The 22,654-nt window shown below is 51.9% G+C and overlaps 46 non-coding genes across 46 annotated transcripts; 10 read left to right on the top strand and 36 right to left on the bottom strand.

Moving 5' to 3' along the window:
• The first annotated feature begins 256 nt into the window (after nucleotides 1–256).
• Nucleotides 257–328, top strand: Trnag-ucc (transfer RNA glycine (anticodon UCC)). Its single transcript has one exon. It is a non-coding gene; the product is annotated as a tRNA-Gly (tRNA).
• Nucleotides 329–1,069: 741 nt separating this feature from the next.
• On the bottom strand, nucleotides 1,070–1,143 carry Trnai-aau (transfer RNA isoleucine (anticodon AAU)). The gene has a single exon. It is a non-coding gene; the product is annotated as a tRNA-Ile (tRNA).
• A 257-nt stretch (nucleotides 1,144–1,400) lies between these two features.
• On the bottom strand, nucleotides 1,401–1,472 carry Trnae-uuc (transfer RNA glutamic acid (anticodon UUC)). Its single transcript has one exon. It is a non-coding gene; the product is annotated as a tRNA-Glu (tRNA).
• A 456-nt stretch (nucleotides 1,473–1,928) lies between these two features.
• Nucleotides 1,929–2,001, bottom strand: Trnam-cau (transfer RNA methionine (anticodon CAU)). Its single transcript has one exon. It is a non-coding gene; the product is annotated as a tRNA-Met (tRNA).
• A 293-nt stretch (nucleotides 2,002–2,294) lies between these two features.
• Trnag-gcc (transfer RNA glycine (anticodon GCC)) lies at nucleotides 2,295–2,365 on the bottom strand. Its single transcript has one exon. It is a non-coding gene; the product is annotated as a tRNA-Gly (tRNA).
• A 331-nt stretch (nucleotides 2,366–2,696) lies between these two features.
• On the top strand, nucleotides 2,697–2,768 carry Trnag-ucc (transfer RNA glycine (anticodon UCC)). The gene has a single exon. It is a non-coding gene; the product is annotated as a tRNA-Gly (tRNA).
• A 741-nt stretch (nucleotides 2,769–3,509) lies between these two features.
• Nucleotides 3,510–3,583, bottom strand: Trnai-aau (transfer RNA isoleucine (anticodon AAU)). The gene has a single exon. It is a non-coding gene; the product is annotated as a tRNA-Ile (tRNA).
• Nucleotides 3,584–3,840: 257 nt separating this feature from the next.
• On the bottom strand, nucleotides 3,841–3,912 carry Trnae-uuc (transfer RNA glutamic acid (anticodon UUC)). Its single transcript has one exon. It is a non-coding gene; the product is annotated as a tRNA-Glu (tRNA).
• A 456-nt stretch (nucleotides 3,913–4,368) lies between these two features.
• On the bottom strand, nucleotides 4,369–4,441 carry Trnam-cau (transfer RNA methionine (anticodon CAU)). Its single transcript has one exon. It is a non-coding gene; the product is annotated as a tRNA-Met (tRNA).
• Nucleotides 4,442–4,734: 293 nt separating this feature from the next.
• On the bottom strand, nucleotides 4,735–4,805 carry Trnag-gcc (transfer RNA glycine (anticodon GCC)). Its single transcript has one exon. It is a non-coding gene; the product is annotated as a tRNA-Gly (tRNA).
• A 331-nt stretch (nucleotides 4,806–5,136) lies between these two features.
• Trnag-ucc (transfer RNA glycine (anticodon UCC)) lies at nucleotides 5,137–5,208 on the top strand. Its single transcript has one exon. It is a non-coding gene; the product is annotated as a tRNA-Gly (tRNA).
• Nucleotides 5,209–5,949: 741 nt separating this feature from the next.
• Trnai-aau (transfer RNA isoleucine (anticodon AAU)) lies at nucleotides 5,950–6,023 on the bottom strand. Its single transcript has one exon. It is a non-coding gene; the product is annotated as a tRNA-Ile (tRNA).
• A 257-nt stretch (nucleotides 6,024–6,280) lies between these two features.
• On the bottom strand, nucleotides 6,281–6,352 carry Trnae-uuc (transfer RNA glutamic acid (anticodon UUC)). The gene has a single exon. It is a non-coding gene; the product is annotated as a tRNA-Glu (tRNA).
• A 456-nt stretch (nucleotides 6,353–6,808) lies between these two features.
• Trnam-cau (transfer RNA methionine (anticodon CAU)) lies at nucleotides 6,809–6,881 on the bottom strand. The gene has a single exon. It is a non-coding gene; the product is annotated as a tRNA-Met (tRNA).
• A 293-nt stretch (nucleotides 6,882–7,174) lies between these two features.
• Trnag-gcc (transfer RNA glycine (anticodon GCC)) lies at nucleotides 7,175–7,245 on the bottom strand. Its single transcript has one exon. It is a non-coding gene; the product is annotated as a tRNA-Gly (tRNA).
• Nucleotides 7,246–7,576: 331 nt separating this feature from the next.
• Trnag-ucc (transfer RNA glycine (anticodon UCC)) lies at nucleotides 7,577–7,648 on the top strand. Its single transcript has one exon. It is a non-coding gene; the product is annotated as a tRNA-Gly (tRNA).
• Nucleotides 7,649–8,384: 736 nt separating this feature from the next.
• Nucleotides 8,385–8,458, bottom strand: Trnai-aau (transfer RNA isoleucine (anticodon AAU)). Its single transcript has one exon. It is a non-coding gene; the product is annotated as a tRNA-Ile (tRNA).
• Nucleotides 8,459–8,715: 257 nt separating this feature from the next.
• Trnae-uuc (transfer RNA glutamic acid (anticodon UUC)) lies at nucleotides 8,716–8,787 on the bottom strand. The gene has a single exon. It is a non-coding gene; the product is annotated as a tRNA-Glu (tRNA).
• Nucleotides 8,788–9,243: 456 nt separating this feature from the next.
• Trnam-cau (transfer RNA methionine (anticodon CAU)) lies at nucleotides 9,244–9,316 on the bottom strand. The gene has a single exon. It is a non-coding gene; the product is annotated as a tRNA-Met (tRNA).
• Nucleotides 9,317–9,609: 293 nt separating this feature from the next.
• Nucleotides 9,610–9,680, bottom strand: Trnag-gcc (transfer RNA glycine (anticodon GCC)). The gene has a single exon. It is a non-coding gene; the product is annotated as a tRNA-Gly (tRNA).
• A 331-nt stretch (nucleotides 9,681–10,011) lies between these two features.
• On the top strand, nucleotides 10,012–10,083 carry Trnag-ucc (transfer RNA glycine (anticodon UCC)). The gene has a single exon. It is a non-coding gene; the product is annotated as a tRNA-Gly (tRNA).
• A 736-nt stretch (nucleotides 10,084–10,819) lies between these two features.
• Nucleotides 10,820–10,893, bottom strand: Trnai-aau (transfer RNA isoleucine (anticodon AAU)). The gene has a single exon. It is a non-coding gene; the product is annotated as a tRNA-Ile (tRNA).
• A 257-nt stretch (nucleotides 10,894–11,150) lies between these two features.
• Trnae-uuc (transfer RNA glutamic acid (anticodon UUC)) lies at nucleotides 11,151–11,222 on the bottom strand. The gene has a single exon. It is a non-coding gene; the product is annotated as a tRNA-Glu (tRNA).
• Nucleotides 11,223–11,678: 456 nt separating this feature from the next.
• Trnam-cau (transfer RNA methionine (anticodon CAU)) lies at nucleotides 11,679–11,751 on the bottom strand. The gene has a single exon. It is a non-coding gene; the product is annotated as a tRNA-Met (tRNA).
• A 293-nt stretch (nucleotides 11,752–12,044) lies between these two features.
• On the bottom strand, nucleotides 12,045–12,115 carry Trnag-gcc (transfer RNA glycine (anticodon GCC)). Its single transcript has one exon. It is a non-coding gene; the product is annotated as a tRNA-Gly (tRNA).
• Nucleotides 12,116–12,446: 331 nt separating this feature from the next.
• Trnag-ucc (transfer RNA glycine (anticodon UCC)) lies at nucleotides 12,447–12,518 on the top strand. The gene has a single exon. It is a non-coding gene; the product is annotated as a tRNA-Gly (tRNA).
• Nucleotides 12,519–13,254: 736 nt separating this feature from the next.
• On the bottom strand, nucleotides 13,255–13,328 carry Trnai-aau (transfer RNA isoleucine (anticodon AAU)). The gene has a single exon. It is a non-coding gene; the product is annotated as a tRNA-Ile (tRNA).
• A 257-nt stretch (nucleotides 13,329–13,585) lies between these two features.
• Trnae-uuc (transfer RNA glutamic acid (anticodon UUC)) lies at nucleotides 13,586–13,657 on the bottom strand. Its single transcript has one exon. It is a non-coding gene; the product is annotated as a tRNA-Glu (tRNA).
• Nucleotides 13,658–14,113: 456 nt separating this feature from the next.
• Nucleotides 14,114–14,186, bottom strand: Trnam-cau (transfer RNA methionine (anticodon CAU)). The gene has a single exon. It is a non-coding gene; the product is annotated as a tRNA-Met (tRNA).
• Nucleotides 14,187–14,479: 293 nt separating this feature from the next.
• Nucleotides 14,480–14,550, bottom strand: Trnag-gcc (transfer RNA glycine (anticodon GCC)). The gene has a single exon. It is a non-coding gene; the product is annotated as a tRNA-Gly (tRNA).
• A 331-nt stretch (nucleotides 14,551–14,881) lies between these two features.
• On the top strand, nucleotides 14,882–14,953 carry Trnag-ucc (transfer RNA glycine (anticodon UCC)). The gene has a single exon. It is a non-coding gene; the product is annotated as a tRNA-Gly (tRNA).
• Nucleotides 14,954–15,694: 741 nt separating this feature from the next.
• Trnai-aau (transfer RNA isoleucine (anticodon AAU)) lies at nucleotides 15,695–15,768 on the bottom strand. Its single transcript has one exon. It is a non-coding gene; the product is annotated as a tRNA-Ile (tRNA).
• Nucleotides 15,769–16,025: 257 nt separating this feature from the next.
• Nucleotides 16,026–16,097, bottom strand: Trnae-uuc (transfer RNA glutamic acid (anticodon UUC)). The gene has a single exon. It is a non-coding gene; the product is annotated as a tRNA-Glu (tRNA).
• Nucleotides 16,098–16,553: 456 nt separating this feature from the next.
• Nucleotides 16,554–16,626, bottom strand: Trnam-cau (transfer RNA methionine (anticodon CAU)). Its single transcript has one exon. It is a non-coding gene; the product is annotated as a tRNA-Met (tRNA).
• Nucleotides 16,627–16,919: 293 nt separating this feature from the next.
• Trnag-gcc (transfer RNA glycine (anticodon GCC)) lies at nucleotides 16,920–16,990 on the bottom strand. Its single transcript has one exon. It is a non-coding gene; the product is annotated as a tRNA-Gly (tRNA).
• A 331-nt stretch (nucleotides 16,991–17,321) lies between these two features.
• Nucleotides 17,322–17,393, top strand: Trnag-ucc (transfer RNA glycine (anticodon UCC)). Its single transcript has one exon. It is a non-coding gene; the product is annotated as a tRNA-Gly (tRNA).
• A 741-nt stretch (nucleotides 17,394–18,134) lies between these two features.
• Trnai-aau (transfer RNA isoleucine (anticodon AAU)) lies at nucleotides 18,135–18,208 on the bottom strand. The gene has a single exon. It is a non-coding gene; the product is annotated as a tRNA-Ile (tRNA).
• Nucleotides 18,209–18,465: 257 nt separating this feature from the next.
• Trnae-uuc (transfer RNA glutamic acid (anticodon UUC)) lies at nucleotides 18,466–18,537 on the bottom strand. The gene has a single exon. It is a non-coding gene; the product is annotated as a tRNA-Glu (tRNA).
• A 456-nt stretch (nucleotides 18,538–18,993) lies between these two features.
• Nucleotides 18,994–19,066, bottom strand: Trnam-cau (transfer RNA methionine (anticodon CAU)). Its single transcript has one exon. It is a non-coding gene; the product is annotated as a tRNA-Met (tRNA).
• A 293-nt stretch (nucleotides 19,067–19,359) lies between these two features.
• Trnag-gcc (transfer RNA glycine (anticodon GCC)) lies at nucleotides 19,360–19,430 on the bottom strand. Its single transcript has one exon. It is a non-coding gene; the product is annotated as a tRNA-Gly (tRNA).
• Nucleotides 19,431–19,761: 331 nt separating this feature from the next.
• Trnag-ucc (transfer RNA glycine (anticodon UCC)) lies at nucleotides 19,762–19,833 on the top strand. The gene has a single exon. It is a non-coding gene; the product is annotated as a tRNA-Gly (tRNA).
• A 741-nt stretch (nucleotides 19,834–20,574) lies between these two features.
• Trnai-aau (transfer RNA isoleucine (anticodon AAU)) lies at nucleotides 20,575–20,648 on the bottom strand. The gene has a single exon. It is a non-coding gene; the product is annotated as a tRNA-Ile (tRNA).
• Nucleotides 20,649–20,905: 257 nt separating this feature from the next.
• Nucleotides 20,906–20,977, bottom strand: Trnae-uuc (transfer RNA glutamic acid (anticodon UUC)). Its single transcript has one exon. It is a non-coding gene; the product is annotated as a tRNA-Glu (tRNA).
• Nucleotides 20,978–21,433: 456 nt separating this feature from the next.
• Trnam-cau (transfer RNA methionine (anticodon CAU)) lies at nucleotides 21,434–21,506 on the bottom strand. The gene has a single exon. It is a non-coding gene; the product is annotated as a tRNA-Met (tRNA).
• A 293-nt stretch (nucleotides 21,507–21,799) lies between these two features.
• Nucleotides 21,800–21,870, bottom strand: Trnag-gcc (transfer RNA glycine (anticodon GCC)). Its single transcript has one exon. It is a non-coding gene; the product is annotated as a tRNA-Gly (tRNA).
• Nucleotides 21,871–22,201: 331 nt separating this feature from the next.
• Trnag-ucc (transfer RNA glycine (anticodon UCC)) lies at nucleotides 22,202–22,273 on the top strand. Its single transcript has one exon. It is a non-coding gene; the product is annotated as a tRNA-Gly (tRNA).
• Nucleotides 22,274–22,654: the final 381 nt, after the last annotated feature.

The raw sequence follows: 22,654 nt of genomic DNA, 5'->3' as shown, positions 1-22,654 counted from the left end.
TGGCATCCTCTCGAGAGAATGCTACAAACGCTGAATCCTGCGCTGCACTGCTTAAAAATGACGCCCGAACGCGATCGTCTAAGTAGTGTTGCGGCGCACGCACGCGACGACTCTTGCCAAAGGACGCGAAATGTGCGTAGAGACGCTGTCTGGATGCGCTCGCCTACCCCGTAATGCGCCTGCTGCTGCGACCACCTTCAGCCGCCGCCGACAGGCGGGAAGCAGACACAGCGCGGCGTGCGCGGAAGAAAACCGTGCGGTGGTGGTGTAATGGTCAGCATAGTTGCCTTCCAAGCAGTTGATCCGGGTTCGATTCCCGGCCACCGCAGCCTGCGTTTTACTTCTGCGTATGAGTACTTTTGCCACGCGTCATTAAATTAATGTTTCTTTCCTCCTCTTACTGGCTGCAGGCCACCCTATATTGTGTGCGTCGATTCCGCTTGAGTCTCGACTTGTCTCGACTTTGCTCGGCTGACGCGAGAGCTGACGCTCTCCAATCGGCCTATATCAGAAGGACAAGCACGCGAAACGACTGAGAGAGGTATGGCGAGGCGGGCACAACATTACTTATGCCTCAAGTAAAGACCTGCTGCCTGTTATCGTGCATTGTGTGATTTTACATGTTCTGTCAGACAAATTCAGTTTTATTACTAGCACATTTCTTTTTTTCTTTGTTGAAAATTTTACAACACGCTCCTTCATTTCACTGTGGCCGCACGGCGCGACTTGGCATACCGAGAGGCAAAACGTGGCGCCAGTGCCCTAGACCGAATAGCGCTGCAGCTCCGAAACCGACGAGAAAAGAGAAATACGAATTGAAACTGTCGGCAGCGCCCTGTGTTCGCAGGCGGTCACCCGCCCAAGCACTGACAACGCCCAGCGTCGCGCAGTAGCGGTGATCGGACGACAAACTGTGTGTTCAGCGTGCTGTGACCTGTGAAGTGTTTTAGCGCGTCCCGACAAGTCGCTTTCGGGTCCCCTATCAGCTCCCACACAATGTGACGATTTCTTTGTCACCATACTTGCCCGGGGAAATCGGCGTTGCCTTTTTGAAGTAGTAAAATCGAAGTGGCCCGTGGGGGGATCGAACCCACGACCTTCGCGTTATTAGCACGACGCTCTAACCAACTGAGCTAACGGGCCTCGGTGCACTCCGTCTTCCAGCGCTTAGACGGAGTGGCTCTGCGTATTTACAGGTAACATTTCTATGGTAGCAGTCCAACAGTGGACCAGGGTCTCTTCTCCCTTTATTCCGCTGCTCGTAGTAATTTCATTGCGTGCCCGTTTCTCTCGACTGTTTTCAGCTCACGTTTATGAACCAGTAGCTATAACGCGAGGAGGACGTGAAACAGCATTTCGCAGGGTCCAAACTTGTCGTGATTTGTTCCGAAAAAATTACATTCCGGTACCGGGAATCGAACCCGGGCCTCCTGGGTGAAAGCCAGGTATCCTAGCCACTAGACCACACCGGACGCGCACGCTTATTTTTGGGGTTTACACCCCCTCCACTGGCTTTCCGTGTCGCACTTTCCCTGTTTGCGAGCATCTTTTCGCTCTCCCATGCCGAGGCGCGCATGGCAAAAGTCACAGTCCGTTGCTTTTGGCCTCGTTGTTACAGGGGTAGGAGGAAAAGCAAAGCTGTGAGTAGTAATATTTATTTACTTATTTCGCAAGTAAAGACCTGCAGCCTGTCATTATATAGCAGGTCATACACTGTGTGACTTTACATGTTATATCATACGAAATTCAGTTTTATTACTAGTACATTTTTTCTTGAAAATTTCACAAAAGAACTGCAAGTAGTAATAACGGGAAGTAAGCATTTTCACGCTGAGTTGTTGAAGCCTTATGGATAACAAACTACAAGCTGTTTTGCTCCTTCGCAACCCCAGAGCCGTCAATTTAGCTGTGAACGGAAGTAAATTAAATGCCCCGGGTGAGGATCGAACTCACGACCTTAAGATTATGAGACTTACGCGCTGCCTACTGCGCTACCGAGGCACGTGATGGCCAAACCTTCTGGAATCTCGGCAAGTAGCAAATACTAGTGGTAGAGAGTCTGCACTTGCTGGCTCATTTCTTCTGTTACTACACGTGCATTCCCGGCGCTGCAGGCAACTTGCGATGATAGGCCGACGCCAGTATGCACAATAGCACGCAGGAGTCCAAACGAGAAGACGTGCGCGCTGCGTGTTTGGTTGTTTCCACACGGAATCCCGCGGTTCATTCTCGTGGCCCACGCACTTCGAGTGCGAAGGACACGCAGCTCCACTATCGGGGAAAAAACAAAATGATGCATCGGCCGGGAATCGAACCCGGGCCGCCCGCGTGGCAGGCGAGCATTCTACCACTGAACCACCGATGCTCAGCTAGTTTGCAGCTTCCTTGTGCTTTCCGCGGCAGACGTCTGAAGGGAAAGTGGGACTGCCGTCCAGCGCCGTGGCATCCTCTCGAGAGAATGCTACAAACGCTGAATCCTGCGCTGCACTGCTTAAAAATGACGCCCGAACGCGATCGTCTAAGTAGTGTTGCGGCGCACGCACGCGACGACTCTTGCCAAAGGACGCGAAATGTGCGTAGAGACGCTGTCTGGATGCGCTCGCCTACCCCGTAATGCGCCTGCTGCTGCGACCACCTTCAGCCGCCGCCGACAGGCGGGAAGCAGACACAGCGCGGCGTGCGCGGAAGAAAACCGTGCGGTGGTGGTGTAATGGTCAGCATAGTTGCCTTCCAAGCAGTTGATCCGGGTTCGATTCCCGGCCACCGCAGCCTGCGTTTTACTTCTGCGTATGAGTACTTTTGCCACGCGTCATTAAATTAATGTTTCTTTCCTCCTCTTACTGGCTGCAGGCCACCCTATATTGTGTGCGTCGATTCCGCTTGAGTCTCGACTTGTCTCGACTTTGCTCGGCTGACGCGAGAGCTGACGCTCTCCAATCGGCCTATATCAGAAGGACAAGCACGCGAAACGACTGAGAGAGGTATGGCGAGGCGGGCACAACATTACTTATGCCTCAAGTAAAGACCTGCTGCCTGTTATCGTGCATTGTGTGATTTTACATGTTCTGTCAGACAAATTCAGTTTTATTACTAGCACATTTCTTTTTTTCTTTGTTGAAAATTTTACAACACGCTCCTTCATTTCACTGTGGCCGCACGGCGCGACTTGGCATACCGAGAGGCAAAACGTGGCGCCAGTGCCCTAGACCGAATAGCGCTGCAGCTCCGAAACCGACGAGAAAAGAGAAATACGAATTGAAACTGTCGGCAGCGCCCTGTGTTCGCAGGCGGTCACCCGCCCAAGCACTGACAACGCCCAGCGTCGCGCAGTAGCGGTGATCGGACGACAAACTGTGTGTTCAGCGTGCTGTGACCTGTGAAGTGTTTTAGCGCGTCCCGACAAGTCGCTTTCGGGTCCCCTATCAGCTCCCACACAATGTGACGATTTCTTTGTCACCATACTTGCCCGGGGAAATCGGCGTTGCCTTTTTGAAGTAGTAAAATCGAAGTGGCCCGTGGGGGGATCGAACCCACGACCTTCGCGTTATTAGCACGACGCTCTAACCAACTGAGCTAACGGGCCTCGGTGCACTCCGTCTTCCAGCGCTTAGACGGAGTGGCTCTGCGTATTTACAGGTAACATTTCTATGGTAGCAGTCCAACAGTGGACCAGGGTCTCTTCTCCCTTTATTCCGCTGCTCGTAGTAATTTCATTGCGTGCCCGTTTCTCTCGACTGTTTTCAGCTCACGTTTATGAACCAGTAGCTATAACGCGAGGAGGACGTGAAACAGCATTTCGCAGGGTCCAAACTTGTCGTGATTTGTTCCGAAAACATTACATTCCGGTACCGGGAATCGAACCCGGGCCTCCTGGGTGAAAGCCAGGTATCCTAGCCACTAGACCACACCGGACGCGCACGCTTATTTTTGGGGTTTACACCCCCTCCACTGGCTTTCCGTGTCGCACTTTCCCTGTTTGCGAGCATCTTTTCGCTCTCCCATGCCGAGGCGCGCATGGCAAAAGTCACAGTCCGTTGCTTTTGGCCTCGTTGTTACAGGGGTAGGAGGAAAAGCAAAGCTGTGAGTAGTAATATTTATTTACTTATTTCGCAAGTAAAGACCTGCAGCCTGTCATTATATAGCAGGTCATACACTGTGTGACTTTACATGTTATATCATACGAAATTCAGTTTTATTACTAGTACATTTTTTCTTGAAAATTTCACAAAAGAACTGCAAGTAGTAATAACGGGAAGTAAGCATTTTCACGCTGAGTTGTTGAAGCCTTATGGATAACAAACTACAAGCTGTTTTGCTCCTTCGCAACCCCAGAGCCGTCAATTTAGCTGTGAACGGAAGTAAATTAAATGCCCCGGGTGAGGATCGAACTCACGACCTTAAGATTATGAGACTTACGCGCTGCCTACTGCGCTACCGAGGCACGTGATGGCCAAACCTTCTGGAATCTCGGCAAGTAGCAAATACTAGTGGTAGAGAGTCTGCACTTGCTGGCTCATTTCTTCTGTTACTACATGTGCATTCCCGGCGCTGCAGGCAACTTGCGATGATAGGCCGACGCCAGTATGCACAATAGCACGCAGGAGTCCAAACGAGAAGACGTGCGCGCTGCGTGTTTGGTTGTTTCCACACGGAATCCCGCGGTTCATTCTCGTGGCCCACGCACTTCGAGTGCGAAGGACACGCAGCTCCACTATCGGGGAAAAAACAAAATGATGCATCGGCCGGGAATCGAACCCGGGCCGCCCGCGTGGCAGGCGAGCATTCTACCACTGAACCACCGATGCTCAGCTAGTTTGCAGCTTCCTTGTGCTTTCCGCGGCAGACGTCTGAAGGGAAAGTGGGACTGCCGTCCAGCGCCGTGGCATCCTCTCGAGAGAATGCTACAAACGCTGAATCCTGCGCTGCACTGCTTAAAAATGACGCCCGAACGCGATCGTCTAAGTAGTGTTGCGGCGCACGCACGCGACGACTCTTGCCAAAGGACGCGAAATGTGCGTAGAGACGCTGTCTGGATGCGCTCGCCTACCCCGTAATGCGCCTGCTGCTGCGACCACCTTCAGCCGCCGCCGACAGGCGGGAAGCAGACACAGCGCGGCGTGCGCGGAAGAAAACCGTGCGGTGGTGGTGTAATGGTCAGCATAGTTGCCTTCCAAGCAATTGATCCGGGTTCGATTCCCGGCCACCGCAGCCTGCGTTTTACTTCTGCGTATGAGTACTTTTGCCACGCGTCATTAAATTAATGTTTCTTTCCTCCTCTTACTGGCTGCAGGCCACCCTATATTGTGTGCGTCGATTCCGCTTGAGTCTCGACTTGTCTCGACTTTGCTCGGCTGACGCGAGAGCTGACGCTCTCCAATCGGCCTATATCAGAAGGACAAGCACGCGAAACGACTGAGAGAGGTATGGCGAGGCGGGCACAACATTACTTATGCCTCAAGTAAAGACCTGCTGCCTGTTATCGTGCATTGTGTGATTTTACATGTTCTGTCAGACAAATTCAGTTTTATTACTAGCACATTTCTTTTTTTCTTTGTTGAAAATTTTACAACACGCTCCTTCATTTCACTGTGGCCGCACGGCGCGACTTGGCATACCGAGAGGCAAAACGTGGCGCCAGTGCCCTAGACCGAATAGCGCTGCAGCTCCGAAACCGACGAGAAAAGAGAAATACGAATTGAAACTGTCGGCAGCGCCCTGTGTTCGCAGGCGGTCACCCGCCCAAGCACTGACAACGCCCAGCGTCGCGCAGTAGCGGTGATCGGACGACAAACTGTGTGTTCAGCGTGCTGTGACCTGTGAAGTGTTTTAGCGCGTCCCGACAAGTCGCTTTCGGGTCCCCTATCAGCTCCCACACAATGTGACGATTTCTTTGTCACCATACTTGCCCGGGGAAATCGGCGTTGCCTTTTTGAAGTAGTAAAATCGAAGTGGCCCGTGGGGGGATCGAACCCACGACCTTCGCGTTATTAGCACGACGCTCTAACCAACTGAGCTAACGGGCCTCGGTGCACTCCGTCTTCCAGCGCTTAGACGGAGTGGCTCTGCGTATTTACAGGTAACATTTCTATGGTAGCAGTCCAACAGTGGACCAGGGTCTCTTCTCCCTTTATTCCGCTGCTCGTAGTAATTTCATTGCGTGCCCGTTTCTCTCGACTGTTTTCAGCTCACGTTTATGAACCAGTAGCTATAACGCGAGGAGGACGTGAAACAGCATTTCGCAGGGTCCAAACTTGTCGTGATTTGTTCCGAAAAAATTACATTCCGGTACCGGGAATCGAACCCGGGCCTCCTGGGTGAAAGCCAGGTATCCTAGCCACTAGACCACACCGGACGCGCACGCTTATTTTTGGGGTTTACACCCCCTCCACTGGCTTTCCGTGTCGCACTTTCCCTGTTTGCGAGCATCTTTTCGCTCTCCCATGCCGAGGCGCGCATGGCAAAAGTCACAGTCCGTTGCTTTTGGCCTCGTTGTTACAGGGGTAGGAGGAAAAGCAAAGCTGTGAGTAGTAATATTTATTTACTTATTTCGCAAGTAAAGACCTGCAGCCTGTCATTATATAGCAGGTCATACACTGTGTGACTTTACATGTTATATCATACGAAATTCAGTTTTATTACTAGTACATTTTTTCTTGAAAATTTCACAAAAGAACTGCAAGTAGTAATAACGGGAAGTAAGCATTTTCACGCTGAGTTGTTGAAGCCTTATGGATAACAAACTACAAGCTGTTTTGCTCCTTCGCAACCCCAGAGCCGTCAATTTAGCTGTGAACGGAAGTAAATTAAATGCCCCGGGTGAGGATCGAACTCACGACCTTAAGATTATGAGACTTACGCGCTGCCTACTGCGCTACCGAGGCACGTGATGGCCAAACCTTCTGGAATCTCGGCAAGTAGCAAATACTAGTGGTAGAGAGTCTGCACTTGCTGGCTCATTTCTTCTGTTACTACACGTGCATTCCCGGCGCTGCAGGCAACTTGCGATGATAGGCCGACGCCAGTATGCACAATAGCACGCAGGAGTCCAAACGAGAAGACGTGCGCGCTGCGTGTTTGGTTGTTTCCACACGGAATCCCGCGGTTCATTCTCGTGGCCCACGCACTTCGAGTGCGAAGGACACGCAGCTCCACTATCGGGGAAAAAACAAAATGATGCATCGGCCGGGAATCGAACCCGGGCCGCCCGCGTGGCAGGCGAGCATTCTACCACTGAACCACCGATGCTCAGCTAGTTTGCAGCTTCCTTGTGCTTTCCGCGGCAGACGTCTGAAGGGAAAGTGGGACTGCCGTCCAGCGCCGTGGCATCCTCTCGAGAGAATGCTACAAACGCTGAATCCTGCGCTGCACTGCTTAAAAATGACGCCCGAACGCGATCGTCTAAGTAGTGTTGCGGCGCACGCACGCGACGACTCTTGCCAAAGGACGCGAAATGTGCGTAGAGACGCTGTCTGGATGCGCTCGCCTACCCCGTAATGCGCCTGCTGCTGCGACCACCTTCAGCCGCCGCCGACAGGCGGGAAGCAGACACAGCGCGGCGTGCGCGGAAGAAAACCGTGCGGTGGTGGTGTAATGGTCAGCATAGTTGCCTTCCAAGCAGTTGATCCGGGTTCGATTCCCGGCCACCGCAGCCTGCGTTTTACTTCTGCGTATGAGTACTTTTGCCACGCGTCATTAAATTAATGTTTCTTTCCTCCTCTTACTGGCTGCAGGCCACCCTATATTGTGTGCGTCGATTCCGCTTGAGTTTTGTCGAGACTTTGCTCGGCTGACGCGAGAGCTGACGCTCTCCAATCGGCCTATATCAGAAGGACAAGCACGCGAAACGACTGAGAGAGGTATGGCGAGGCGGGCACAACATTACTTATGCCTCAAGTAAAGACCTGCTGCCTGTTATCGTGCATTGTGTGATTTTACATGTTCTGTCAGACAAATTCAGTTTTATTACTAGCACATTTCTTTTTTTCTTTGTTGAAAATTTTACAACACGCTCCTTCATTTCACTGTGGCCGCACGGCGCGACTTGGCATACCGAGAGGCAAAACGTGGCGCCAGTGCCCTAGACCGAATAGCGCTGCAGCTCCGAAACCGACGAGAAAAGAGAAATACGAATTGAAACTGTCGGCAGCGCCCTGTGTTCGCAGGCGGTCACCCGCCCAAGCACTGACAACGCCCAGCGTCGCGCAGTAGCGGTGATCGGACGACAAACTGTGTGTTCAGCGTGCTGTGACCTGTGAAGTGTTTTAGCGCGTCCCGACAAGTCGCTTTCGGGTCCCCTATCAGCTCCCACACAATGTGACGATTTCTTTGTCACCATACTTGCCCGGGGAAATCGGCGTTGCCTTTTTGAAGTAGTAAAATCGAAGTGGCCCGTGGGGGGATCGAACCCACGACCTTCGCGTTATTAGCACGACGCTCTAACCAACTGAGCTAACGGGCCTCGGTGCACTCCGTCTTCCAGCGCTTAGACGGAGTGGCTCTGCGTATTTACAGGTAACATTTCTATGGTAGCAGTCCAACAGTGGACCAGGGTCTCTTCTCCCTTTATTCCGCTGCTCGTAGTAATTTCATTGCGTGCCCGTTTCTCTCGACTGTTTTCAGCTCACGTTTATGAACCAGTAGCTATAACGCGAGGAGGACGTGAAACAGCATTTCGCAGGGTCCAAACTTGTCGTGATTTGTTCCGAAAAAATTACATTCCGGTACCGGGAATCGAACCCGGGCCTCCTGGGTGAAAGCCAGGTATCCTAGCCACTAGACCACACCGGACGCGCACGCTTATTTTTGGGGTTTACACCCCCTCCACTGGCTTTCCGTGTCGCACTTTCCCTGTTTGCGAGCATCTTTTCGCTCTCCCATGCCGAGGCGCGCATGGCAAAAGTCACAGTCCGTTGCTTTTGGCCTCGTTGTTACAGGGGTAGGAGGAAAAGCAAAGCTGTGAGTAGTAATATTTATTTACTTATTTCGCAAGTAAAGACCTGCAGCCTGTCATTATATAGCAGGTCATACACTGTGTGACTTTACATGTTATATCATACGAAATTCAGTTTTATTACTAGTACATTTTTTCTTGAAAATTTCACAAAAGAACTGCAAGTAGTAATAACGGGAAGTAAGCATTTTCACGCTGAGTTGTTGAAGCCTTATGGATAACAAACTACAAGCTGTTTTGCTCCTTCGCAACCCCAGAGCCGTCAATTTAGCTGTGAACGGAAGTAAATTAAATGCCCCGGGTGAGGATCGAACTCACGACCTTAAGATTATGAGACTTACGCGCTGCCTACTGCGCTACCGAGGCACGTGATGGCCAAACCTTCTGGAATCTCGGCAAGTAGCAAATACTAGTGGTAGAGAGTCTGCACTTGCTGGCTCATTTCTTCTGTTACTACACGTGCATTCCCGGCGCTGCAGGCAACTTGCGATGATAGGCCGACGCCAGTATGCACAATAGCACGCAGGAGTCCAAACGAGAAGACGTGCGCGCTGCGTGTTTGGTTGTTTCCACACGGAATCCCGCGGTTCATTCTCGTGGCCCACGCACTTCGAGTGCGAAGGACACGCAGCTCCACTATCGGGGAAAAAACAAAATGATGCATCGGCCGGGAATCGAACCCGGGCCGCCCGCGTGGCAGGCGAGCATTCTACCACTGAACCACCGATGCTCAGCTAGTTTGCAGCTTCCTTGTGCTTTCCGCGGCAGACGTCTGAAGGGAAAGTGGGACTGCCGTCCAGCGCCGTGGCATCCTCTCGAGAGAATGCTACAAACGCTGAATCCTGCGCTGCACTGCTTAAAAATGACGCCCGAACGCGATCGTCTAAGTAGTGTTGCGGCGCACGCACGCGACGACTCTTGCCAAAGGACGCGAAATGTGCGTAGAGACGCTGTCTGGATGCGCTCGCCTACCCCGTAATGCGCCTGCTGCTGCGACCACCTTCAGCCGCCGCCGACAGGCGGGAAGCAGACACAGCGCGGCGTGCGCGGAAAAAAACCGTGCGGTGGTGGTGTAATGGTCAGCATAGTTGCCTTCCAAGCAGTTGATCCGGGTTCGATTCCCGGCCACCGCAGCCTGCGTTTTACTTCTGCGTATGAGTACTTTTGCCACGCGTCATTAAATTAATGTTTCTTTCCTCCTCTTACTGGCTGCAGGCCACCCTATATTGTGTGCGTCGATTCCGCTTGAGTTTTGTCGAGACTTTGCTCGGCTGACGCGAGAGCTGACGCTCTCCAATCGGCCTATATCAGAAGGACAAGCACGCGAAACGACTGAGAGAGGTATGGCGAGGCGGGCACAACATTACTTATGCCTCAAGTAAAGACCTGCTGCCTGTTATCGTGCATTGTGTGATTTTACATGTTCTGTCAGACAAATTCAGTTTTATTACTAGCACATTTCTTTTTTTCTTTGTTGAAAATTTTACAACACGCTCCTTCATTTCACTGTGGCCGCACGGCGCGACTTGGCATACCGAGAGGCAAAACGTGGCGCCAGTGCCCTAGACCGAATAGCGCTGCAGCTCCGAAACCGACGAGAAAAGAGAAATACGAATTGAAACTGTCGGCAGCGCCCTGTGTTCGCAGGCGGTCACCCGCCCAAGCACTGACAACGCCCAGCGTCGCGCAGTAGCGGTGATCGGACGACAAACTGTGTGTTCAGCGTGCTGTGACCTGTGAAGTGTTTTAGCGCGTCCCGACAAGTCGCTTTCGGGTCCCCTATCAGCTCCCACACAATGTGACGATTTCTTTGTCACCATACTTGCCCGGGGAAATCGGCGTTGCCTTTTTGAAGTAGTAAAATCGAAGTGGCCCGTGGGGGGATCGAACCCACGACCTTCGCGTTATTAGCACGACGCTCTAACCAACTGAGCTAACGGGCCTCGGTGCACTCCGTCTTCCAGCGCTTAGACGGAGTGGCTCTGCGTATTTACAGGTAACATTTCTATGGTAGCAGTCCAACAGTGGACCAGGGTCTCTTCTCCCTTTATTCCGCTGCTCGTAGTAATTTCATTGCGTGCCCGTTTCTCTCGACTGTTTTCAGCTCACGTTTATGAACCAGTAGCTATAACGCGAGGAGGACGTGAAACAGCATTTCGCAGGGTCCAAACTTGTCGTGATTTGTTCCGAAAAAATTACATTCCGGTACCGGGAATCGAACCCGGGCCTCCTGGGTGAAAGCCAGGTATCCTAGCCACTAGACCACACCGGACGCGCACGCTTATTTTTGGGGTTTACACCCCCTCCACTGGCTTTCCGTGTCGCACTTTCCCTGTTTGCGAGCATCTTTTCGCTCTCCCATGCCGAGGCGCGCATGGCAAAAGTCACAGTCCGTTGCTTTTGGCCTCGTTGTTACAGGGGTAGGAGGAAAAGCAAAGCTGTGAGTAGTAATATTTATTTACTTATTTCGCAAGTAAAGACCTGCAGCCTGTCATTATATAGCAGGTCATACACTGTGTGACTTTACATGTTATATCATACGAAATTCAGTTTTATTACTAGTACATTTTTTCTTGAAAATTTCACAAAAGAACTGCAAGTAGTAATAACGGGAAGTAAGCATTTTCACGCTGAGTTGTTGAAGCCTTATGGATAACAAACTACAAGCTGTTTTGCTCCTTCGCAACCCCAGAGCCGTCAATTTAGCTGTGAACGGAAGTAAATTAAATGCCCCGGGTGAGGATCGAACTCACGACCTTAAGATTATGAGACTTACGCGCTGCCTACTGCGCTACCGAGGCACGTGATGGCCAAACCTTCTGGAATCTCGGCAAGTAGCAAATACTAGTGGTAGAGAGTCTGCACTTGCTGGCTCATTTCTTCTGTTACTACATGTGCATTCCCGGCGCTGCAGGCAACTTGCGATGATAGGCCGACGCCAGTATGCACAATAGCACGCAGGAGTCCAAACGAGAAGACGTGCGCGCTGCGTGTTTGGTTGTTTCCACACGGAATCCCGCGGTTCATTCTCGTGGCCCACGCACTTCGAGTGCGAAGGACACGCAGCTCCACTATCGGGGAAAAAACAAAATGATGCATCGGCCGGGAATCGAACCCGGGCCGCCCGCGTGGCAGGCGAGCATTCTACCACTGAACCACCGATGCTCAGCTAGTTTGCAGCTTCCTTGTGCTTTCCGCGGCAGACGTCTGAAGGGAAAGTGGGACTGCCGTCCAGCGCCGTGGCATCCTCTCGAGAGAATGCTACAAACGCTGAATCCTGCGCTGCACTGCTTAAAAATGACGCCCGAACGCGATCGTCTAAGTAGTGTTGCGGCGCACGCACGCGACGACTCTTGCCAAAGGACGCGAAATGTGCGTAGAGACGCTGTCTGGATGCGCTCGCCTACCCCGTAATGCGCCTGCTGCTGCGACCACCTTCAGCCGCCGCCGACAGGCGGGAAGCAGACACAGCGCGGCGTGCGCGGAAGAAAACCGTGCGGTGGTGGTGTAATGGTCAGCATAGTTGCCTTCCAAGCAGTTGATCCGGGTTCGATTCCCGGCCACCGCAGCCTGCGTTTTACTTCTGCGTATGAGTACTTTTGCCACGCGTCATTAAATTAATGTTTCTTTCCTCCTCTTACTGGCTGCAGGCCACCCTATATTGTGTGCGTCGATTCCGCTTGAGTTTTGTCGAGACTTTGCTCGGCTGACGCGAGAGCTGACGCTCTCCAATCGGCCTATATCAGAAGGACAAGCACGCGAAACGACTGAGAGAGGTATGGCGAGGCGGGCACAACATTACTTATGCCTCAAGTAAAGACCTGCTGCCTGTTATCGTGCATTGTGTGATTTTACATGTTCTGTCAGACAAATTCAGTTTTATTACTAGCACATTTCTTTTTTTCTTTGTTGAAAATTTTACAACACGCTCCTTCATTTCACTGTGGCCGCACGGCGCGACTTGGCATACCGAGAGGCAAAACGTGGCGCCAGTGCCCTAGACCGAATAGCGCTGCAGCTCCGAAACCGACGAGAAAAGAGAAATACGAATTGAAACTGTCGGCAGCGCCCTGTGTTCGCAGGCGGTCACCCGCCCAAGCACTGACAACGCCCAGCGTCGCGCAGTAGCGGTGATCGGACGACAAACTGTGTGTTCAGCGTGCTGTGACCTGTGAAGTGTTTTAGCGCGTCCCGACAAGTCGCTTTCGGGTCCCCTATCAGCTCCCACACAATGTGACGATTTCTTTGTCACCATACTTGCCCGGGGAAATCGGCGTTGCCTTTTTGAAGTAGTAAAATCGAAGTGGCCCGTGGGGGGATCGAACCCACGACCTTCGCGTTATTAGCACGACGCTCTAACCAACTGAGCTAACGGGCCTCGGTGCACTCCGTCTTCCAGCGCTTAGACGGAGTGGCTCTGCGTATTTACAGGTAACATTTCTATGGTAGCAGTCCAACAGTGGACCAGGGTCTCTTCTCCCTTTATTCCGCTGCTCGTAGTAATTTCATTGCGTGCCCGTTTCTCTCGACTGTTTTCAGCTCACGTTTATGAACCAGTAGCTATAACGCGAGGAGGACGTGAAACAGCATTTCGCAGGGTCCAAACTTGTCGTGATTTGTTCCGAAAAAATTACATTCCGGTACCGGGAATCGAACCCGGGCCTCCTGGGTGAAAGCCAGGTATCCTAGCCACTAGACCACACCGGACGCGCACGCTTATTTTTGGGGTTTACACCCCCTCCACTGGCTTTCCGTGTCGCACTTTCCCTGTTTGCGAGCATCTTTTCGCTCTCCCATGCCGAGGCGCGCATGGCAAAAGTCACAGTCCGTTGCTTTTGGCCTCGTTGTTACAGGGGTAGGAGGAAAAGCAAAGCTGTGAGTAGTAATATTTATTTACTTATTTCGCAAGTAAAGACCTGCAGCCTGTCATTATATAGCAGGTCATACACTGTGTGACTTTACATGTTATATCATACGAAATTCAGTTTTATTACTAGTACATTTTTTCTTGAAAATTTCACAAAAGAACTGCAAGTAGTAATAACGGGAAGTAAGCATTTTCACGCTGAGTTGTTGAAGCCTTATGGATAACAAACTACAAGCTGTTTTGCTCCTTCGCAACCCCAGAGCCGTCAATTTAGCTGTGAACGGAAGTAAATTAAATGCCCCGGGTGAGGATCGAACTCACGACCTTAAGATTATGAGACTTACGCGCTGCCTACTGCGCTACCGAGGCACGTGATGGCCAAACCTTCTGGAATCTCGGCAAGTAGCAAATACTAGTGGTAGAGAGTCTGCACTTGCTGGCTCATTTCTTCTGTTACTACATGTGCATTCCCGGCGCTGCAGGCAACTTGCGATGATAGGCCGACGCCAGTATGCACAATAGCACGCAGGAGTCCAAACGAGAAGACGTGCGCGCTGCGTGTTTGGTTGTTTCCACACGGAATCCCGCGGTTCCTTCTCGTGGCCCACGCACTTCGAGTGCGAAGGACACGCAGCTCCACTATCGGGGAAAAAACAAAATGATGCATCGGCCGGGAATCGAACCCGGGCCGCCCGCGTGGCAGGCGAGCATTCTACCACTGAACCACCGATGCTCAGCTAGTTTGCAGCTTCCTTGTGCTTTCCGCGGCAGACGTCTGAAGGGAAAGTGGGACTGCCGTCCAGCGCCGTGGCATCCTCTCGAGAGAATGCTACAAACGCTGAATCCTGCGCTGCACTGCTTAAAAATGACGCCCGAACGCGATCGTCTAAGTAGTGTTGCGGCGCACGCACGCGACGACTCTTGCCAAAGGACGCGAAATGTGCGTAGAGACGCTGTCTGGATGCGCTCGCCTACCCCGTAATGCGCCTGCTGCTGCGACCACCTTCAGCCGCCGCCGACAGGCGGGAAGCAGACACAGCGCGGCGTGCGCGGAAGAAAACCGTGCGGTGGTGGTGTAATGGTCAGCATAGTTGCCTTCCAAGCAGTTGATCCGGGTTCGATTCCCGGCCACCGCAGCCTGCGTTTTACTTCTGCGTATGAGTACTTTTGCCACGCGTCATTAAATTAATGTTTCTTTCCTCCTCTTACTGGCTGCAGGCCACCCTATATTGTGTGCGTCGATTCCGCTTGAGTCTCGACTTGTCTCGACTTTGCTCGGCTGACGCGAGAGCTGACGCTCTCCAATCGGCCTATATCAGAAGGACAAGCACGCGAAACGACTGAGAGAGGTATGGCGAGGCGGGCACAACATTACTTATGCCTCAAGTAAAGACCTGCTGCCTGTTATCGTGCATTGTGTGATTTTACATGTTCTGTCAGACAAATTCAGTTTTATTACTAGCACATTTCTTTTTTTCTTTGTTGAAAATTTTACAACACGCTCCTTCATTTCACTGTGGCCGCACGGCGCGACTTGGCATACCGAGAGGCAAAACGTGGCGCCAGTGCCCTAGACCGAATAGCGCTGCAGCTCCGAAACCGACGAGAAAAGAGAAATACGAATTGAAACTGTCGGCAGCGCCCTGTGTTCGCAGGCGGTCACCCGCCCAAGCACTGACAACGCCCAGCGTCGCGCAGTAGCGGTGATCGGACGACAAACTGTGTGTTCAGCGTGCTGTGACCTGTGAAGTGTTTTAGCGCGTCCCGACAAGTCGCTTTCGGGTCCCCTATCAGCTCCCACACAATGTGACGATTTCTTTGTCACCATACTTGCCCGGGGAAATCGGCGTTGCCTTTTTGAAGTAGTAAAATCGAAGTGGCCCGTGGGGGGATCGAACCCACGACCTTCGCGTTATTAGCACGACGCTCTAACCAACTGAGCTAACGGGCCTCGGTGCACTCCGTCTTCCAGCGCTTAGACGGAGTGGCTCTGCGTATTTACAGGTAACATTTCTATGGTAGCAGTCCAACAGTGGACCAGGGTCTCTTCTCCCTTTATTCCGCTGCTCGTAGTAATTTCATTGCGTGCCCGTTTCTCTCGACTGTTTTCAGCTCACGTTTATGAACCAGTAGCTATAACGCGAGGAGGACGTGAAACAGCATTTCGCAGGGTCCAAACTTGTCGTGATTTGTTCCGAAAAAATTACATTCCGGTACCGGGAATCGAACCCGGGCCTCCTGGGTGAAAGCCAGGTATCCTAGCCACTAGACCACACCGGACGCGCACGCTTATTTTTGGGGTTTACACCCCCTCCACTGGCTTTCCGTGTCGCACTTTCCCTGTTTGCGAGCATCTTTTCGCTCTCCCATGCCGAGGCGCGCATGGCAAAAGTCACAGTCCGTTGCTTTTGGCCTCGTTGTTACAGGGGTAGGAGGAAAAGCAAAGCTGTGAGTAGTAATATTTATTTACTTATTTCGCAAGTAAAGACCTGCAGCCTGTCATTATATAGCAGGTCATACACTGTGTGACTTTACATGTTATATCATACGAAATTCAGTTTTATTACTAGTACATTTTTTCTTGAAAATTTCACAAAAGAACTGCAAGTAGTAATAACGGGAAGTAAGCATTTTCACGCTGAGTTGTTGAAGCCTTATGGATAACAAACTACAAGCTGTTTTGCTCCTTCGCAACCCCAGAGCCGTCAATTTAGCTGTGAACGGAAGTAAATTAAATGCCCCGGGTGAGGATCGAACTCACGACCTTAAGATTATGAGACTTACGCGCTGCCTACTGCGCTACCGAGGCACGTGATGGCCAAACCTTCTGGAATCTCGGCAAGTAGCAAATACTAGTGGTAGAGAGTCTGCACTTGCTGGCTCATTTCTTCTGTTACTACATGTGCATTCCCGGCGCTGCAGGCAACTTGCGATGATAGGCCGACGCCAGTATGCACAATAGCACGCAGGAGTCCAAACGAGAAGACGTGCGCGCTGCGTGTTTGGTTGTTTCCACACGGAATCCCGCGGTTCATTCTCGTGGCCCACGCACTTCGAGTGCGAAGGACACGCAGCTCCACTATCGGGGAAAAAACAAAATGATGCATCGGCCGGGAATCGAACCCGGGCCGCCCGCGTGGCAGGCGAGCATTCTACCACTGAACCACCGATGCTCAGCTAGTTTGCAGCTTCCTTGTGCTTTCCGCGGCAGACGTCTGAAGGGAAAGTGGGACTGCCGTCCAGCGCCGTGGCATCCTCTCGAGAGAATGCTACAAACGCTGAATCCTGCGCTGCACTGCTTAAAAATGACGCCCGAACGCGATCGTCTAAGTAGTGTTGCGGCGCACGCACGCGACGACTCTTGCCAAAGGACGCGAAATGTGCGTAGAGACGCTGTCTGGATGCGCTCGCCTACCCCGTAATGCGCCTGCTGCTGCGACCACCTTCAGCCGCCGCCGACAGGCGGGAAGCAGACACAGCGCGGCGTGCGCGGGAGAAAACCGTGCGGTGGTGGTGTAATGGTCAGCATAGTTGCCTTCCAAGCAGTTGATCCGGGTTCGATTCCCGGCCACCGCAGCCTGCGTTTTACTTCTGCGTATGAGTACTTTTGCCACGCGTCATTAAATTAATGTTTCTTTCCTCCTCTTACTGGCTGCAGGCCACCCTATATTGTGTGCGTCGATTCCGCTTGAGTCTCGACTTGTCTCGACTTTGCTCGGCTGACGCGAGAGCTGACGCTCTCCAATCGGCCTATATCAGAAGGACAAGCACGCGAAACGACTGAGAGAGGTATGGCGAGGCGGGCACAACATTACTTATGCCTCAAGTAAAGACCTGCTGCCTGTTATCGTGCATTGTGTGATTTTACATGTTCTGTCAGACAAATTCAGTTTTATTACTAGCACATTTCTTTTTTTCTTTGTTGAAAATTTTACAACACGCTCCTTCATTTCACTGTGGCCGCACGGCGCGACTTGGCATACCGAGAGGCAAAACGTGGCGCCAGTGCCCTAGACCGAATAGCGCTGCAGCTCCGAAACCGACGAGAAAAGAGAAATACGAATTGAAACTGTCGGCAGCGCCCTGTGTTCGCAGGCGGTCACCCGCCCAAGCACTGACAACGCCCAGCGTCGCGCAGTAGCGGTGATCGGACGACAAACTGTGTGTTCAGCGTGCTGTGACCTGTGAAGTGTTTTAGCGCGTCCCGACAAGTCGCTTTCGGGTCCCCTATCAGCTCCCACACAATGTGACGATTTCTTTGTCACCATACTTGCCCGGGGAAATCGGCGTTGCCTTTTTGAAGTAGTAAAATCGAAGTGGCCCGTGGGGGGATCGAACCCACGACCTTCGCGTTATTAGCACGACGCTCTAACCAACTGAGCTAACGGGCCTCGGTGCACTCCGTCTTCCAGCGCTTAGACGGAGTGGCTCTGCGTATTTACAGGTAACATTTCTATGGTAGCAGTCCAACAGTGGACCAGGGTCTCTTCTCCCTTTATTCCGCTGCTCGTAGTAATTTCATTGCGTGCCCGTTTCTCTCGACTGTTTTCAGCTCACGTTTATGAACCAGTAGCTATAACGCGAGGAGGACGTGAAACAGCATTTCGCAGGGTCCAAACTTGTCGTGATTTGTTCCGAAAAAATTACATTCCGGTACCGGGAATCGAACCCGGGCCTCCTGGGTGAAAGCCAGGTATCCTAGCCACTAGACCACACCGGACGCGCACGCTTATTTTTGGGGTTTACACCCCCTCCACTGGCTTTCCGTGTCGCACTTTCCCTGTTTGCGAGCATCTTTTCGCTCTCCCATGCCGAGGCGCGCATGGCAAAAGTCACAGTCCGTTGCTTTTGGCCTCGTTGTTACAGGGGTAGGAGGAAAAGCAAAGCTGTGAGTAGTAATATTTATTTACTTATTTCGCAAGTAAAGACCTGCAGCCTGTCATTATATAGCAGGTCATACACTGTGTGACTTTACATGTTATATCATACGAAATTCAGTTTTATTACTAGTACATTTTTTCTTGAAAATTTCACAAAAGAACTGCAAGTAGTAATAACGGGAAGTAAGCATTTTCACGCTGAGTTGTTGAAGCCTTATGGATAACAAACTACAAGCTGTTTTGCTCCTTCGCAACCCCAGAGCCGTCAATTTAGCTGTGAACGGAAGTAAATTAAATGCCCCGGGTGAGGATCGAACTCACGACCTTAAGATTATGAGACTTACGCGCTGCCTACTGCGCTACCGAGGCACGTGATGGCCAAACCTTCTGGAATCTCGGCAAGTAGCAAATACTAGTGGTAGAGAGTCTGCACTTGCTGGCTCATTTCTTCTGTTACTACATGTGCATTCCCGGCGCTGCAGGCAACTTGCGATGATAGGCCGACGCCAGTATGCACAATAGCACGCAGGAGTCCAAACGAGAAGACGTGCGCGCTGCGTGTTTGGTTGTTTCCACACGGAATCCCGCGGTTCATTCTCGTGGCCCACGCACTTCGAGTGCGAAGGACACGCAGCTCCACTATCGGGGAAAAAACAAAATGATGCATCGGCCGGGAATCGAACCCGGGCCGCCCGCGTGGCAGGCGAGCATTCTACCACTGAACCACCGATGCTCAGCTAGTTTGCAGCTTCCTTGTGCTTTCCGCGGCAGACGTCTGAAGGGAAAGTGGGACTGCCGTCCAGCGCCGTGGCATCCTCTCGAGAGAATGCTACAAACGCTGAATCCTGCGCTGCACTGCTTAAAAATGACGCCCGAACGCGATCGTCTAAGTAGTGTTGCGGCGCACGCACGCGACGACTCTTGCCAAAGGACGCGAAATGTGCGTAGAGACGCTGTCTGGATGCGCTCGCCTACCCCGTAATGCGCCTGCTGCTGCGACCACCTTCAGCCGCCGCCGACAGGCGGGAAGCAGACACAGCGCGGCGTGCGCGGGAGAAAACCGTGCGGTGGTGGTGTAATGGTCAGCATAGTTGCCTTCCAAGCAGTTGATCCGGGTTCGATTCCCGGCCACCGCAGCCTGCGTTTTACTTCTGCGTATGAGTACTTTTGCCACGCGTCATTAAATTAATGTTTCTTTCCTCCTCTTACTGGCTGCAGGCCACCCTATATTGTGTGCGTCGATTCCGCTTGAGTCTCGACTTGTCTCGACTTTGCTCGGCTGACGCGAGAGCTGACGCTCTCCAATCGGCCTATATCAGAAGGACAAGCACGCGAAACGACTGAGAGAGGTATGGCGAGGCGGGCACAACATTACTTATGCCTCAAGTAAAGACCTGCTGCCTGTTATCGTGCATTGTGTGATTTTACATGTTCTGTCAGACAAATTCAGTTTTATTACTAGCACATTTCTTTTTTTCTTTGTTGAAAATTTTACAACACGCTCCTTCATTTCACTGTGGCCGCACGGCGCGACTTGGCATACCGAGAGGCAAAACGTGGCGCCAGTGCCCTAGACCGAATAGCGCTGCAGCTCCGAAACCGACGAGAAAAGAGAAATACGAATTGAAACTGTCGGCAGCGCCCTGTGTTCGCAGGCGGTCACCCGCCCAAGCACTGACAACGCCCAGCGTCGCGCAGTAGCGGTGATCGGACGACAAACTGTGTGTTCAGCGTGCTGTGACCTGTGAAGTGTTTTAGCGCGTCCCGACAAGTCGCTTTCGGGTCCCCTATCAGCTCCCACACAATGTGACGATTTCTTTGTCACCATACTTGCCCGGGGAAATCGGCGTTGCCTTTTTGAAGTAGTAAAATCGAAGTGGCCCGTGGGGGGATCGAACCCACGACCTTCGCGTTATTAGCACGACGCTCTAACCAACTGAGCTAACGGGCCTCGGTGCACTCCGTCTTCCAGCGCTTAGACGGAGTGGCTCTGCGTATTTACAGGTAACATTTCTATGGTAGCAGTCCAACAGTGGACCAGGGTCTCTTCTCCCTTTATTCCGCTGCTCGTAGTAATTTCATTGCGTGCCCGTTTCTCTCGACTGTTTTCAGCTCACGTTTATGAACCAGTAGCTATAACGCGAGGAGGACGTGAAACAGCATTTCGCAGGGTCCAAACTTGTCGTGATTTGTTCCGAAAAAATTACATTCCGGTACCGGGAATCGAACCCGGGCCTCCTGGGTGAAAGCCAGGTATCCTAGCCACTAGACCACACCGGACGCGCACGCTTATTTTTGGGGTTTACACCCCCTCCACTGGCTTTCCGTGTCGCACTTTCCCTGTTTGCGAGCATCTTTTCGCTCTCCCATGCCGAGGCGCGCATGGCAAAAGTCACAGTCCGTTGCTTTTGGCCTCGTTGTTACAGGGGTAGGAGGAAAAGCAAAGCTGTGAGTAGTAATATTTATTTACTTATTTCGCAAGTAAAGACCTGCAGCCTGTCATTATATAGCAGGTCATACACTGTGTGACTTTACATGTTATATCATACGAAATTCAGTTTTATTACTAGTACATTTTTTCTTGAAAATTTCACAAAAGAACTGCAAGTAGTAATAACGGGAAGTAAGCATTTTCACGCTGAGTTGTTGAAGCCTTATGGATAACAAACTACAAGCTGTTTTGCTCCTTCGCAACCCCAGAGCCGTCAATTTAGCTGTGAACGGAAGTAAATTAAATGCCCCGGGTGAGGATCGAACTCACGACCTTAAGATTATGAGACTTACGCGCTGCCTACTGCGCTACCGAGGCACGTGATGGCCAAACCTTCTGGAATCTCGGCAAGTAGCAAATACTAGTGGTAGAGAGTCTGCACTTGCTGGCTCATTTCTTCTGTTACTACATGTGCATTCCCGGCGCTGCAGGCAACTTGCGATGATAGGCCGACGCCAGTATGCACAATAGCACGCAGGAGTCCAAACGAGAAGACGTGCGCGCTGCGTGTTTGGTTGTTTCCACACGGAATCCCGCGGTTCATTCTCGTGGCCCACGCACTTCGAGTGCGAAGGACACGCAGCTCCACTATCGGGGAAAAAACAAAATGATGCATCGGCCGGGAATCGAACCCGGGCCGCCCGCGTGGCAGGCGAGCATTCTACCACTGAACCACCGATGCTCAGCTAGTTTGCAGCTTCCTTGTGCTTTCCGCGGCAGACGTCTGAAGGGAAAGTGGGACTGCCGTCCAGCGCCGTGGCATCCTCTCGAGAGAATGCTACAAACGCTGAATCCTGCGCTGCACTGCTTAAAAATGACGCCCGAACGCGATCGTCTAAGTAGTGTTGCGGCGCACGCACGCGACGACTCTTGCCAAAGGACGCGAAATGTGCGTAGAGACGCTGTCTGGATGCGCTCGCCTACCCCGTAATGCGCCTGCTGCTGCGACCACCTTCAGCCGCCGCCGACAGGCGGGAAGCAGACACAGCGCGGCGTGCGCGGAAGAAAACCGTGCGGTGGTGGTGTAATGGTCAGCATAGTTGCCTTCCAAGCAGTTGATCCGGGTTCGATTCCCGGCCACCGCAGCCTGCGTTTTACTTCTGCGTATGAGTACTTTTGCCACGCGTCATTAAATTAATGTTTCTTTCCTCCTCTTACTGGCTGCAGGCCACCCTATATTGTGTGCGTCGATTCCGCTTGAGTCTCGACTTGTCTCGACTTTGCTCGGCTGACGCGAGAGCTGACGCTCTCCAATCGGCCTATATCAGAAGGACAAGCACGCGAAACGACTGAGAGAGGTATGGCGAGGCGGGCACAACATTACTTATGCCTCAAGTAAAGACCTGCTGCCTGTTATCGTGCATTGTGTGATTTTACATGTTCTGTCAGACAAATTCAGTTTTATTACTAGCACATTTCTTTTTTTCTTTGTTGAAAATTTTACAACACGCTCCTTCATTTCACTG

The sequence above is a fragment of the Schistocerca gregaria genome, chromosome 2 (assembly GCF_023897955.1).
Source record: "Schistocerca gregaria isolate iqSchGreg1 chromosome 2, iqSchGreg1.2, whole genome shotgun sequence".
Classification (NCBI taxonomy): domain Eukaryota; kingdom Metazoa; phylum Arthropoda; class Insecta; order Orthoptera; family Acrididae; genus Schistocerca; species Schistocerca gregaria.
The sequence above is the reverse complement of the archived record's forward strand: the minus strand, read 5'-3'. Positions and strand labels throughout refer to the sequence as shown.